Genomic DNA, 16066 nt, shown 5'->3' with positions numbered 1-16066 from the left:
TAATAATACACACTGGGCTTGTTGCCTAGCAACGCAGGGACAGGGCACATGTACCGAACGAGCTGGCAGAATGAGAGAGCGTGTGAGAGGGGGGAGGGATGGAGAGAAAGCCAACATAGCTGGAGTAATAATGGTAATGCATGCCTCTGCATTCTAAGCCTAGCCAGCAATGAGGATCCATTTCTGCCCTTCACCTTTGAAAGAGTAGGGCTATTTTCACTCCACCCTAGTCTTAGAGAGAAGGGGATATTCCACATTAAACAACATGGATACACAGACATCCAGGCAGCAACAGCGACACGTCCGGGGCACATTTTGTGCTCCAATTCTCCGGGCTCGAGAGATGCTCGAGGTGTCACTGTCATCATGCTGCCCAGTTTCCTAACTAGCCTCCGAAAAAAGAACTATGAAGAGCAATAAGGAGACTGTGTAGTTTTCCCTAGCAACCAATGCTAGCCAAGTAGCTACCTAGTTTGCTTTGATTCAATGAAGAGATAAATGGCTGATTATTATTGAGTAGCTTGTATCTAGGAGCAGGAGTGTAGACCTTACAGTGAAATGCTTACTTACAAGCCCTTAACCAACAAGTTTTAAGAAAGAATATCAAAAAAGAAATTAAAAAAATACAATATAAAATACAAAATAAAAGTAACAAATAATTATAGAGCAGCAGTAAAAATAACAATAGCGAGGCTATATACAGGGGGTACCGGTACCGAGTCAATGTGCGGGGGCACCGGTTAGTCGAGGTCATTGGAGTAATATGTACATGTAGGTAGAGTTATTAAAGTGACTATGCATAGATAATAAACAGAGTAGCATCAGCGTAAAAGAGGGGTGGGGGGGCAATGCAAATAGTCGGGGTAGCCATTTGATTAGATGTTCAGGAGTCTCATGGCTTGGGGGTAGAAGCTGTTTAGAAGCCTCTTGGATCTAGACTTGGTGCTCCGGTACCGCTTGCCTTGCGGTAGCAGAGAGAACAGTCTATGACTACGGTGGCTGGAGTCTGACAATTTTTAGGGCCTTCCTCCGACACCGCCTGGTATAGAGGCCCTGGATGGCAGGAAGCTTGGCCCCAGTGATGTAGTGGGCCGTACGCACTACCCTCTGTAGTGCCTTGCGGTCGGAGGCCGAGCAGTTGCCATACCAGGCAGTGATGCAACCAGTCAGGATGCTCTCGATGGTGCAGCTGTATAACCTTTTGAGGATCTGAGGACCCATGCCAAATCTTTTCAGTCTCCTTAGGGGGAATAGGTTTTGTCGTGCCCTCTTCACGACTGTCTTGGTGTGCTTGGACCATGTTAGTTTGTTGGTGATGTGGACACCAAGGAACTTGAAGCTCTCAACCTGCTCCACTACAGCCCCGCCGATGAGAATGGGGGTGTGCTCGGTCCTCTTCTTTTTCCTGTAGTCCACAATAATCTCCTTTGTCTTGATCACGTTGAGGGAGAGGTTGTTGTCCTGGCACCACACAGCCAGGTCTCTGACCTCCTCCCTATAGGCTCGTCGTTGTCGGTGATCAGGCCTACCACTGTTGTGTCTTCGGCAAACTTGATGGTGTTGGAGTCGTGCCTGGCCATGCAGTCATGAGTGAACAGGGAGTACAGGAGGGGACTGAGCACGCACCCCTGAGTTGAGGATCAGCGTGGTGGATGTGTTGTTACCTACCCTTACCACCTGGGGGCGGCCCATCAGGAAGTCCAGGATCCAGTTGCAGAGGGAGGTGTTTAGTCCCAGGGTCCTTAGCTTAGTGATGAGCTTTGAGGGCACTATGGTGTTGAACGCTGAGCTGTAGTCAATGAATAGCATTCTCACATAGGTGTACCTTTTGTCCAGGTGTAAAAGGGCAGTGTGGACCGCAATACAGATCTGTTGGGGTGATATGCAATTTGGAGTGGGTCTAAGGTTTCTGGGATAATGGTGTTGATGTGAGCCATGACCAGCCTTTCAAAGCATTTCATGGCTACAGACGTGAGTGTTACGGGTCGGTAGTCATTTAGGCAGGTTACCTTGAAACATGCTGGTATTACAGACTCAGACAGGGAGAGGTTGAAAATGTTAGTGAAGACAATTGCCAGTTGGTCAGCGCATGCCCGGAGTAGACGTCCTGGTAATCCGTCTGGCTCTGCGGCCTTGTGAATGTTGACCTGTTTAAAGGTCTTACTAACGTTGGCTACGGAGAGCGTGATCACACAGTCATCCGGAACAGCTGATGCTCTCATGCATGTTTCAGTGTTACTTGCCTCGAAGCGAGCAAAGAAGTAATTTAGTTCATCTGGTAGGCTTGTGTCATAAAAATATAGGGTACTGGGATTGGTGGCAATTGCACACCCTTATTTACCTTGATTGACTCCTTTTAAATCAAGTGAACGGATTTAGAGGCACTTTAGCTAATTAAGGGCTCTACCAGTGGTGAGGGGTGGCCCCTGATTCGAAGGAGTGGAACTGGGGTAGTAGAGCAGGGATTGGGCAGAGACAGACTGTTTTAAGGAACAACTACAGTAAGGCGAAGGCAACACACGTTGCTCTAAATATCACACTGTCTCTATATAAGCCTGGTAGATTTCACCCTCTTACTTACACTAACATAAAACATTGAGGCTAGGCTGGAGCTTTAAGCATGAATTCAGAGGGAACGTGCGTGCCGAATCCAACCTCCATGATGTGGAGAAACATTTCTGAAAATGGGCCAGTCGATTACTCTGCCTACGCATCATGCATGCACACATCACACACGCGCTTAAAACCATGCACACAAAGCACCCAGCTAGCTTTATACCTGCAGCCCAGCAGGCTATCTCCATAATGGATAGTAAATCTGCTTTTCTCTACGATGGCTCTGGCATCACTAGTAGGTTGCGTTGAATGGTTATTGGATTTCCACCTAGTAGTGCACATGCATTGGCCATATAAAAAAGAGCATTTCATTATGCGTATTCATCCAGATCAATGGAGCGTGTAACAGGGAGTCCATCTAATCAGAAGTGCATTTACATTGGGCCTATCAGCAGCTAGGAGGCCGGTGCTACTGCCATGGCAGCAAGCTAGATAAAGCCATGCTAGACTAGGATCCCAGCAAAACAAAGCCTAGGTCACTGCTACAATGGTACTGCTATACTATTTATTTACTTCCATGGGACCTGTTTAGTGACATTACCGTAACTCACTAGGGGCCATTATCCGACCACACACTGAATCTGCTTCTCAAAGATCTAGAAATGAATCTCAGTGGATCCCAAAGATGACAAACAAGACTGGGCCATCTCCCTCTACTTCCTCTGAACGCAGAAGGCAGCTGGGGTAATCACAGTTGGTCCTCAGAGCTCAACAGCCAATCTGGCTGAATGTATAGACAGGAGAGCCACCACGGGATTAGCCCCCTGAGCAGCTTCTCACAAGCTCCCTCACACGCATACACACGTACGCATAAAGGCTAAGACAAGCCTCCGCACCTCACTCAACCCCCTACACACACCCCTCACTCACACCCACGCACTCTACAACTAATGAGCTGAAGCTTAAACCTGGACTCACAGCCCTGAGAGGGGGCAGGCCTGAAGACCTGCCGTGCCTCTGTGGGGGAGGAGAACATACACACACGTAAATAATGTAGGCTTACACACGTGTGTATGTAGACAAACATGCGCCTATGGAGGGCAAAGAGCAGCACATCATTGCAGGGCCTGGTTGCAGAATGTAGAGCAGTCAGAAACCAAGCTCTGTTCGGTTTAGAATCCCTCAGCTGAAACACTGCCCTTTACAATGCGCTGTGAACGGCGACAGCATCTTAAACCCCTCTGAGCCAGGGACAAATCAACTGCTCTCACATAGGCAACACAAAAACACACCACCATTCACAAAGCTAGTCTACATAAACAACCAGTTAGTGCTTCACACCCATATCTGTGGAGGGAGCAGTGTGCTGTTCTCCCTCTCTCTGGTGTTATGTTTCTATGCTTGGCTGATCACGTGGCCCTGGCACACACAATAACTGTGGCGTCGGCGTGGTCCTTCTAGGAAACAGTGAGAATAGCCATGACACGCAGACTGATAACAATTGGAGTCAGAGTGCTGTGGCCAGCCATGCCGCACTGGTAGATGTGAAGGCTGCAGCTCCTGCCAAGCCAAATCATGTCAGGATGAGACTGCAGCCAAAGAGAGGTGGGGGAACGGCAGAACGAACCCCACCCCCATCAAACATGCCCTTACTACCTCACACTGGAAATGAGGCCCGTCTTTCAATTCCCTACTCCTGAACTGAAATGAACACACGCTATGGGGGACTGACACATTTCCGCCTTTGAAATTATATTACAGTCTCTAATCAAAATGCTAGCGTTAAGGACACCAGGGTACTATCAACGTGGTGTTTCCCATGTACTGTGCTACAGCTAAATCAAATGAAAGGAGAAGAAATAGCTAGCATGGTTTCCCAGAACACATTCAGCAGGAACGTCATTGCCTACCACTCAGTGTGTATGCGTGTATAATCAGGTGTGTGTGAATGTGTGTGTGTGTGAATTAGTGTGTGTGTGTGTGTGTGTGTGTGTGTGTGCTCGTAAGAGAGATAAATGTGAGGCGCTGTGACTAGGGCTCCATTAATTAAGGATTATGGGAGAAGGTAAAAATAACCGTTGAGCGGAGCTGGATAATGAACAAAGCACAGAGGAGGAACACAGGGAGATGGGATGTGACCTTTACCAACATGAATATGAAAACAACATCAAAACAACACGCCATCAAGCTCTGCCTGCACCCATCTTGTCGTGCCGGGATGAGAAAGCTGTCAAAACCTTTCCCAGACGTAACGGGATTACGCAATCATGTGTGAAAGACACTCAGTAGATTACTGATGGGATGGGAGGCGTGGAGCTGGCAGGTTTACCAGAGAGAACATGGCTCGAGAGGTTTCTCAGGCCTCTCAGCCATACTAGTGTTGTAAATGTCTGGCACTGCTAGGTTAGCTCCTCGTTGGGTCAGTAACCTAGATCTTACTGGGAAAGTGTGTGTGTGTGTGTGTGTGTGTGTGTGTGTGTGTCTGGGGCTCCTAAGAGCAGGCTGGGGCGCCAAAACAGGCCGAGGCCCCAGAGCCCAGACCACAGGCAGGCTGACAGGGGACAGTTGGCAGGGCTGCCTGAGACAACAGCATAAACAACCATGAGGAGTGGAAACCCGATCCCTCACAGTGGAAAAAACCCTCAACGCACCAGGCAGGCAGAACAACAGCAGAGAAAACACTGCCATTATGCCACCTCATTCCACATGGAGCCTCTATGGCTGGGGAGCAGATTCACAGGAATCCTGGCCTGACACACACACTCGCCTTCTCTTGCTCTATGGGAAGTTGATTGGGAGCGTTCCGGGGGACCAAACAGAATGCTAATTTGTCCTGGTTCAGCAGTAGCAGTGGCATGAGAGGAGCCGCTCCCTCAGATCCCAGATGAATTATATATCAATGAGCAGGATAAAAGGCCCCTAACAGCACAGCACAGCAGTCTGAGAGCTGGGGCGGGGCCTGGGGTGCTGCTACGCACCCCCAAATGCCCAATGGGAGGTGGCTGCATAAAGAGGGTACAGCCAGGGATCCACTGTGTGTGTGTGTGTGTATGGCTGGACGAAGGGAACCAATTGGCTGGAAAACACTGAAAGCTTGGCCAAGGTGAACATCACACTAACGAGCTCAGAAGTTATTTCCCAGCGCCCACGCCCCCCTGGGGATCGCTGTATAACTTTGGAACATGTTCTCCACCAAGCACACAAGCAATTACAGCCACAGATGACCTGGAGCAGGCTGGCTCCACTAAATATGCTCTTTCCTTCTGAATACATTCCACCTCTAGCTCGGTCGTTCAATCGCTCTCTGGTCTCCCCTTTCTATCCTCTCTGCAATCTTTTCCTCCCATACATGCCTTCTCATTGCTACAAAAAGAAATCACCATTGGCCACCACTGAGCACCACATATCCAGGGCAGCCCCCTCCCTCAGACAGACACTGTGTCCACAGCCGGCCAGCCCTGAGCCACACAATGGAACAATCAATACTCTCATTAGACAAAGTAGACCCGCACCAATTAGTGGTTTGGACTAGTGCCATCCAAGAACCCTTCCACTGAATCAATGACACTGGTCAACAAATATGGCAGTTTCCAATGACTAGGCTACCTGCATGGCTAGCCAGAGGAGATGTGAATGGATTAGCATGGAGTGTTTCTCTCTGCTGCCTGCAGTGGATTCTAATGCAGGTCTGTTATACCCAATTCACATAGGATTTGCGGTACATTGCCTGAAAAAGAATTGGCCAATGTTTATATGGTCCCCTTTCAAACAGCCAAATGTTTACCACATTCTTATCACCATTCGCCTTTCATATCACCATTGCTTTTGCCAGGAGGGAGCAAGAGACATTAAACTTTGACCCTGTTGTTGTGATCATTGTCATGGTAACCTGAGTGACAGCAAGCTCGTGAATGCAAATTCCTCCGACAGAAATATGATTAATAGGTCGTTTGGTGGAAATAAAAGTGTCGGCTTTGGAAATACCTTTCAGATATAAAGAAAAGGTCGAAAAATAGTTGCCGGTATGGTAAAGTTGCCGGGAAAATGTATTGGTATGAAAGAGATATTATTTCCTCCTCAGTGAGGCCAAGGAAAGCTGAAGCATCACTGAGCTGTGACTGTCTGCCCATGTTGTGTGTTACACTGGGCAGTAAACAAACTCTACACATGTAAGGAGAGAAGAAAGAGAAACACTTGATTAAGAGACAGAGGGTGTATCCGTTTTTAATAAGAAATATGTTGATGCACAGGCAGAGAGAGAGAAAGAGAGGAGATGGAGAGAGAAAATGAGAGGAGAGAGAGAGGAGAGAGAAAGAAAGAAAGATTGAGAAAAAGCCTTCTAGCTATACGCTCACAACATGATTTCATAAGGCTGATGGAAAGATGGAATAAAAACAGTCTTCCTTCCCCCTCCTCATCGCTGACTACTAGACGATGTGAGAGCAGCAGCCACTCTGAATTCAGAGCACAGAGCCTCACGCTACAGTGCATTCTGGGAAGCCCTCTCCATTAGCAGCGCTGGAGCGGTATACACACACAGGCCTTGTTCGAGGGAGCAGATGGAATTGGAGGAGGTGGGGGAAGGAAAGGAAGCCCGCTACCTTAGTCAAGATGACCTTTTCCTTCTCAGAAAAACAGCTAAGCTTGGAGAGATACATAGCTAGCACAGAGAGCCGCACAGCACACAACATAGTTTTAGCCTGCGCTAGGCTAGGAAGTGGAGACACTGGCAACAGACTCACATTCTGAGCTTGTACAGAACCATGGACATCTTAGAGAGCAGCATGGCCGTGTCATTCCCTGGGGCAGCTCTGCGCCAGACTAGCACCGTTTGCCCTAGTGCTCCCTCCCCCACAATGACTGCAGAGCAGAGCAGGCCTTGAGGCCGGCTGGCACAACGCTCCTGGAGTAAATATCAGTAAATTGGGAAAAGTAATGACTGCAATAAAAGAGCTTTAGTGAGCCTTGCTCCCAGCAGCCAGCGTTGGGTCTGAGTGCTTTTAAGAGGCTCTGAGCAGACTTCCTCACTGATTTTAATACAGGCCTTTATGCCTTTAATGCAAGTGTTAACATAAAGCCAACCCGTTCACCACTTCAACCCAGGCCTCCTCCATTATTGTGGCTCCTGCAGAATGTACCATGTGGAGTACCAATTCTCTTAAGGCTTACATCTGTACCCAGTGAGAGACTGTCTGGCCCTAGTATTACAGAGGTAGAAGGAGGGGAAAGGCTGACACAGTGATACCAAATAATTTTTCTGAGAGAAAATCATCAGTTTCACAGGAGCTATCTGCGTTCAGTAAGGCGGCATACTGTTCTTCTGTTCCCTGTTTACGCCAGTGCAATGCTAACAGGTCACAGCTTTGCTGTATGGTTCCCTACGAGGGTGGCTAGCTTGGCTAAAATGGCTCCAGTGTGCTCAAGCCAGTGAACCAGGGCTGTGTGGGCGGCTTTCAGCAGGATATCAGGGTCTTTGGGACACACTCACTCCAGCTATGAGCGGAGCCCTCTGTGTAAAACAAAAGATCTGAGTCACAAGACTGCCAGCTGAACATGGCAGTCTGTCCACACACGCACTCACCACGAGGGGTTAGCGTCAACAATGACTTCACAAATCCAGACCTTTTCCTTTGACAACCATACACCAACAAAATGGTTCTCTTGCACTCAGGGTAAATAAATGTGCTTTCCTTCAATCTGTGCCTTGGTTGACTGTGGTGGAAAAACACTTGTATAGCTGTGGCTTGAGTTCCCTTCTCATGGTGTCTGTATTTGAGCCTTGCTCCTGCTCCTGGCCCCAGGCAGGACAAAGAGCCCTGGCTATTGAGCCCTGGCCTGCTTTAGCCCAGGCAGGGAGCAGCAGTGTTTGGCCCCTATTGGGTTTCAGCTCTGAATGGATGGACAGGCTTCTCTGTCACAATGGCCACTCTGTTCTGGAGCCTCATTGGGGGAGTGGGGAGGCCGTGACCCCTCAGACTCAGGGAGGGGGTTGATGAGGAGGGTAAAAGGGGGGGCGACAGACAATTTGGCTAAAACCAGTGCATTGTGGATTTCTTCTCAATTTATTCCCCTCTCCTCTTTTTCATGTCAAAGAATACAAATGAATGACCTGTCCAGCAGAAACCAGGTGACAGTACTTAACACTAGAAAGGCCTCGAGAGACCCCCCTTCCAGCCAATGACGTGTCTTTTGGACATCAACATTTCAAGCTGCGCCCATCTCTTCATACAATTTGACAATTCATAGTATTGTCACCGATCAGACTATTGTCAATTTAATCTTGTCGTTAGGCTAACTATTAATGTGTGTGAAATTAGTTTCAATATAGTTTAGGTACAGTTTTGATGGGCCATCTGCGCAGGCTGGCTGGCTGTGAATGACTGGCGGTGAATGGGGAAGGGGGGAAATAACATGTCCTCTTAAAACTGCGTATAACACACATTTTTGTTCTTGATATTAAGATTCTAACAACGACTGTGTTGTTATATAGACTTATTTAGAAAAATGGCAGCGTAATTAAACATGTAAATTAGTTGGGTCCACATCACGCTGTCAGCTTTTCTAGTGCTAAAAGCACACACTTCATCATTCACATGGATTCTGTAGCTTGCACTTTTACACCCCCTGCTATGGCCTGTGTTGGCCAAGCTTTTAACCACATGACCTCAAATATAAAGAGTCAAATCACCAGACTGACTTATCACATCGTATCAATGGAGGGAAAAGACATGAAAACACCAGAAACACAATACCAGTTCCCTGTGTAATTGTGTCTGTGTGTGATTGAGTGAGAGAGTAAATCTCTGTTTATATATATGCGTGTGTGTGTGCGCGAATGTGTGTGTGTGTGTGTTCGTTTTCCAGCTCTGCACTCCTCTGAATGGAAACTCCAGTAATTGACAGAGGCGCAGGCCTGAGGGGATAGTTCTTCCCTTTTTCACAGGGCATCACCACTCTGTCTATAATCAAAGCTGCAAGACACTTCCAGACACCAACTCCAACCAGATGTATGCAATTTAGACAATTAAATATTTCCCCTAACACTCTGCAGCTCTACCGCAACACAGGCACTTCTCATCAGCCTGAGCCTCATATAGTCCTTACCTACCCCAGAGAGCTGAAGGGGGAGAGAGAGACATCAGCTCTCTCTCACTCTGTACCCGTGTCTCTGAAACATCCAGCCCCTCTCTAGTATGTCAGAAAGCTTTACACAGCAGAAAGAGAGGCAAGAGACAGGCAGGCCTCCGTGCACTGCTCTCCTGAAGCCATAAACGCTCCCTCTCTCCTTCCCTCTTTCAGCCTGGAATTTCCTGTTGATGGCCCACTGCTAACGGCCCACTTACTCTCATGGAAAAATTAGACAAGCTACAAACATTTTCTCTCCACTAGCAGGAAGGCAATCAGCGAAGAGAGGGAGGGAATGACAGAGTGGAGAGAAAAATAAGAGAAACGTGTCGTTGAGGGTTTTGGCGTACCAGGAGTTGCACCACACCGGCCCAGAGTCCTAATTATCCAGCCAGAGACAAGGCCTGGTAAGGCTGTAATGATACACCACTGCTTGTGATACAGACACCTCTGGATAGCAGAGATTAGGCCTCCCCTGGTCTGGTCAGGCAGCCTGCAGCATGTGACTGGGCCAGCAGACATGTGGAGTATAGAGAGAGAGCTGCTGATATAACACAGCTCTATCAGATAGGCCAGGGAGAGAGAGGAGGACGTTGGGAGGAAGGGAGGGAACATCAGGTAGGCTGGCCTGGACTGAGATGGATGGACGTGGGCAACAGATTGGATGCGTTAGCTAGTGTGGTGGTGGTGTTAATTGGTTTTTGTAAGGGCTGGGTGGAGAAGAGAGTCGAGGAGGGCGGCCCCTGGTCTTACCAGTTGAACAGCAGTGGCACGGGATCCACGACAGCCTGGGCGCTCAGAGGACAAGGGGTGCATTGAGACTGGGGAGAAGAGAAAGATGATACACGCATGAGAATGTGCAGACCGCATACCCTGGCCACTCATGTTCCCTCCACAAAGCTCCCATTTTCCCCCAACCTCCCCCACCCACCCCCCTAGTGGTTTCCTGACGCTCTCCCTTCACCCTCTGCATGTCTCTCTTATGTTCCAGTACAAATGGACTTGGCCAACACTGAAAGGTAGTCTAATACATTTCAGCCCAACTTAGGATGTTTTCCTCCCATCTTTCCCTTAGTCGTTGTGCGGTTGAGTGACTCATCAAAATCCTCAGTATGCTCCTTACATCAAGAGGCACGCTCACACTGACATAAAAGGCGGCATAGAAAGGGGAACACAAAAGGACACACATGTGCGCACTCCAACGGCTCCTAAAAGTAGGCCAGGGCATCTAGCTGTTCTTCAAGGCCTCTGCGTCATTCCTAAACGCCTGTGACAGTCGTGTGCATCTATCCAGCCTTCCATCCCCCACCACAAGACTCATGTTTAGTGTTCCCCTGACACACATCTTTCCAGGCCTCCCCTCTTCAGTTCCATAACACACACACGCGATTGCATAACAGCATGTGGGAGCGGGGGCCCCTGTGCTGTGCTGTGAGTGTGTGTGTGAGTGTGTGGGGGGGGGGGGGCTGGTGCTCCACTCAGTCTCTGAGCAGAAGGCTACATTCATATGCAGATACTGCGGGCCATGTGTGGAGAACAGGAGAAGAATCGCCTTCCAACACTGGAACAAATCACTCGTTCACAGTGAAGACTTCCAGGAAAACAGAAATAGAAACAAATAAACAAAGCAATAAGACACCTTCTTTCCACCCTTTATGTAACTTAAATAGGGCTGCCTTTATAAACAGTCCCAGTCAAATAGGAAGAGGGGCTTAAAGCAGATTTAAATCTCATCTGCCGGGCCTCAGCAGCCAACAGGTTAAAAAAAAGATTGGGGAAAGTTGCATGGAGGGTCAATCCCAATTTTGCATAATGACCCCATTTTGAAACTATAATTTTGTCAGTAAGATGGCAACTTTAAGAGCAGAGCACATCCCCTATGGACAGCTCAGTGGGTAGTGTCAGTGCTAAACCAAATAGCAGTCAGGCCCATTTAGAACAAAGCCCTTTTTCCCCATCAGGAGAGCTAGGGGGAGACACAGAGAAAATGTCCTATAATAGGTCAGCCAGTCACTCACTTTACCAGAGTGCATAAGTAAACACAGCCAGGGAGTGTCGTCTTTTTTTGGTTTAACTCGTGGTATAAACCTGGGATGGGCAGTTAGGACTGGGCTAGATAAACGTAGAGCCTTGGAATGCCATGGATATTAGCTTGGGTTTACAGCCAAAACACTTAAGATTACTACAAGCTCTACACAGATGCAAGATTGCAACACTCAATGTCATTTTTCGACACAAAAGGGGCAGCCCCTTGTAATATGCTCTGGCATTCTACATACTTTATTACTACCTGAAAATTGAGACGCGCCGTATCATTCCTTCCACAGCCGTGGGGGCAGTGTTGTTGCTTGGTTCCTTGATCTGATCTACAGGCTACATAGACTATTCATATTGTGCATTAATAATAATATAATAATATGCCATTTAGCAGACGCTTTTATCCAAAGCGACTTACAGTAATGTGTGCATACCAATTTTTTTTTTGTGTATGGGTGGTCCCGGGGATCGAACCCACTACCTTCGCGTTACAAGCGCCGTGCTCTACCAGCTGAGCTACAGAGGACCATTGATAAACAAATATAATCTCAGCAACTGTTTAAACAGTAAACCAAACAACAAGAATCGACCCAAAAACGTATTTAGTTTACAAATAATAACTAGCGATTACAGGCTATTGTAAAATGGTAGAACCTGCTGTAGCCAACTAGCTAGCCATGTGCTTTTTTCTCCATTAAGTTGAATTTTTAGCTGATATGGGAATGAATACACAAGCAGCATATTAAACAAGTATAGTGTTTAAGGTTACATCAGCAAATATAAGAACATTTGCCAGGGCATATTTTTCCAATTATAAACCTGATTATTTCACATGGAGATGTGGGAAGCTAAAAAGGCAAGCTAGCTAGGCTGCCAACTAGCTAATACTACTAGCAAGGCAAGGTGACTCTTCCTTGCTTTCACAAAATGAAAAGAAAAATACAAAAATGTGCTATCACCCCCTTGTGAATGGGAGTGGGATCGACGAGGATATCACATTACCTAAAAAGGTGTCCGCTACTCCAAATATCCCATTCCGCCCACATGCACGCACGCATGCAGATCAACGGAGTAAAGCATGTAGTAACCTTTAGGCCTTGCTACAAACAAGAACATACCTGTGGGGGGGCCTCTTTCCCTATGATTTACATTTCTTGACATCAAAACGTTGGGTTTAGGTGTTAAATGTTCCCGCTAGGCAGTAAAAAAACAAATGTATCTGTGAAGGATGTGATTCCCATTAGAAGAAAGTCGTTTCCCATTAGACAAGGGGAATGCAAGATGGGTTGTTTCCTGGAGTCGAGGGTTGCATTAGCTTTTAGAAATCTGCATTATCAAAACGCAGACCATCAAAATCTGCGTTTTAAACAATTTCACCTGCATTTTATATTGAAAGTCAACAGTGTTTATTTGCTTCAATAGATTGATCAGGGACGTGCCACTATGGTTTTTATTTACACAAAATAAATTAATGTAACATTCAGCAGAAATCAGATGACAACGGAAGTGCAACACTAGGGATTTTTTGCTAAAACGATGCATGGCCATCAGATTTCTCATGCAACTACACCGGAGAAAAGTACTTCAGTCAGAGCGTTGTCTGCTGATCGAATGCCCGTTTGTGATTTATATCAAGACAATTGTAAATATTTATCATCTGAGTGAAGAAGTGCAACTGAAGCACACTAAATTAGTCCTTTTACATCATGATTTGAGCGAAATGTGACTGAAGCCGAGCAGAAATTACAATAAGAAGCATTTTAGATCTGCGTTTACAAAACACAGCAAAATATAGTTTGTGTTTTATCTTTTTTTCTGCGTGAAAAACGCAGAATTCTAAGTTAACGTGACCCCTGGGAGTTACATGTGTGTTAGCTGGAGGTATTGAGAGCTACTTCCTACCGTAGGCATGGTTCTCCCTCCAGAATGAAACAGCTGCGCTGTGCTCCCTTCAATAACAAACCTCTGCCTCTCCTCTGACAAAACACAACCCAAGGTAAAATAGGACAAATTCTTAGTGTTTCTAATGTATGAGACACTCAAGGAAAGTAAGTGCAAGATATTATGTCTGCACACTCTTTTTCCACTTCACATAGGCCTAAACTCTGCACCCCGGCCTGCTAAACAAATTAGGGCAAAATGTAATGAATTTAAAAGCACATAAGTATGTTAGTTTCGACCAGATACGGTGAGAGCAGAGGCAGAGAGTGCGCCAGAATTCTCTCGGGTAGGCCAGAGTCTCAGCTCAAAGTCTGTCACAGACGCAGTCAGCTTAGATCAGACCAAACCCCAACTCACTGTACCGCGCTGTACCATACCCTGGTCTACACAGCCCAAATCCCATCAGGAGAGCTGGGGAGACAAACACACAGAGAAACTGTCCTATAATAGGTCAGCCATTCACTCACTTTACCAGAGTGCATAAGTAAACACACAGCCAATGACCATCGTTTCACACTGATTCTTGGAGATCTAGCCGACATAAAATTGGCAGTAAGTTACACTCTATTAGAGCAGCACAAACTAAGCAACAAGCTATTCTGCTCCCATGTGATTTTAAGCCATCAACCATACAACACCCAGTGGAGCAGACTCCTACATTTCTAAAACAGGAAATGTAGCCTATGCTTTCTGGTTGGTTGCTAGTGGATTTCAGCAATTAGGTCAGAGTGAAGGCTGTGTAGAGAAGGGTTGTGTTTAAACATGACATGTTCCCTCTGCATTGCCTTCCTTGATTTTAGTTCTAGTACATTGAAAGGCCAGGTGAACATGAAACTCTGGGACAACATCACCATAGAACCTCCCATGGGGAATGGCCTGGCAAATTTCACACAAAAACAACACTGTATGACGACATCATGCAGCATGCTTCCAAAATGAGAACACAAATCAATCATGACAAATAGCTCACAAATCACAGAGATACTTGCTCAAAATAAAGGCAGAGAAAAATGGTGCTCTAACCCAATCCAAACCACATTCATTTTCTCTCTCTTGCCTTCTGAATGTGAGAATCTGTGGAGTGCAAAAATCCGTGGGCATGTGACCGTAGAAAAATGAGTCATGGTGACCTACATAGGCAGTGTGTGGAAGAGAGGGTTGTGCTTCTGCATATAAAAGTATTTACTTGGCTCCATTCTGCATGCACCTTCTCACTGAGAGGGGAGGAGAAAAACAGAGGAGAGAAGGGGCTATGAACGAAGAGAAGAGAGGGAACAGAGGGAGCAATAGAACTGCAATAACATTGCAAGGTAGATGACTGAGAGGACGACATTAGGGGGAGAGAATGGAGTGATTCTCTGTTCTTTCTCCAACAGAACAGAGGCCAGAGAGCTTGCGGAGGAGAGGACAGGGAAGTTAGTTGGAGAGGGAACAACGAGGGGGAGGAAGTCATCTTTGATTCAGCCATTATTACTGGACCTTCCTGACTGCACCCCTGTCCAAATCTCTTGTCCTTTCCCACTCAGACACAGCACTTAATCTATTCAAAAGATGGACAGACACAGGAGCCAAACACATTCCCCACAATGCATCACAGAGGCACGTAAACACGCACAGACACTCAGTCAAGGTCCTGGTAGGAAACAGGTCTGCGCACTCTCCTCTCAGAGACCACATAGGAAAATATTCCCAAAAGGCTTCCCTGGCTGCATTCACAATAATCCACTCTTATACTTTAAGGAGAGCATATCACCATTAATTGAACGAAAAGTAGATTCATCTGCTCACTGCCTTGGATCTATAGGCACAGATATACAGCTGTGGAAAGAATTAAGAGACCACTGCAAATGTTTCTTAAATCAGCATCTCTACATGTATGACAGCCATTCCATTCCAGTGTCTGTTGAATTCCAACACAGGCACACCTCATTCTACTGAATTAGGTACTGATTAGGTGATCACATGAACCATATCTTATTTAACGAGGAAAAGTATAAAAACCACTGCTGTGGTCATCACTATCGTCTTGCAATAGGACCAGCTGGATGGCAAAAACAGTGCTAATAGTACCTCAAAAGTAATATTAATCATAAAATAACTATTGACCATGTCAAAAGAGTTGAAAAGGAAAGTTTTGAGTGAGGAAAAGAAGGATTCAATTCTGGCTTTACTGGCAGAGGGATACAGTGAGCGTCAGTTTGCTTCCATCCTTAATATTTCAAAGACGGCGGTTCATAAGAACAAGGTCAAGCAGCAGACATTGGAGACAACAAAGCTACAGACCAGCCAAGGGCGAAAACTACTCTACTGACCGGGATGACCGCCAACTAATTCGAATGTCACCCAACAACCGTAGGATGACATCAAGTGACCACAAAAAGAATGGCAAACGGCAGCTGGGGTGAAG

General features: G+C 46.7%; 1 protein-coding gene across 1 annotated transcript in view; it reads right to left on the bottom strand.

The window, feature by feature from the left end:
• LOC121559459 (ankyrin repeat domain-containing protein 11-like) overlaps positions 1–16066 on the bottom strand; it is a 128797-nt gene that overhangs the window by 43581 nt on the left and 69150 nt on the right. Inside the window, 1 exon segment of the mRNA XM_045210006.1 lies at positions 10435–10502. The gene's annotated coding sequence lies outside the window, so the exon portion shown is untranslated.

The sequence above is a fragment of the Coregonus clupeaformis genome, chromosome 32 (assembly GCF_020615455.1).
Source record: "Coregonus clupeaformis isolate EN_2021a chromosome 32, ASM2061545v1, whole genome shotgun sequence".
Lineage (NCBI taxonomy): Eukaryota > Metazoa > Chordata > Actinopteri > Salmoniformes > Salmonidae > Coregonus > Coregonus clupeaformis.
This window is presented reverse-complemented; position numbering and strand designations above follow the sequence as displayed.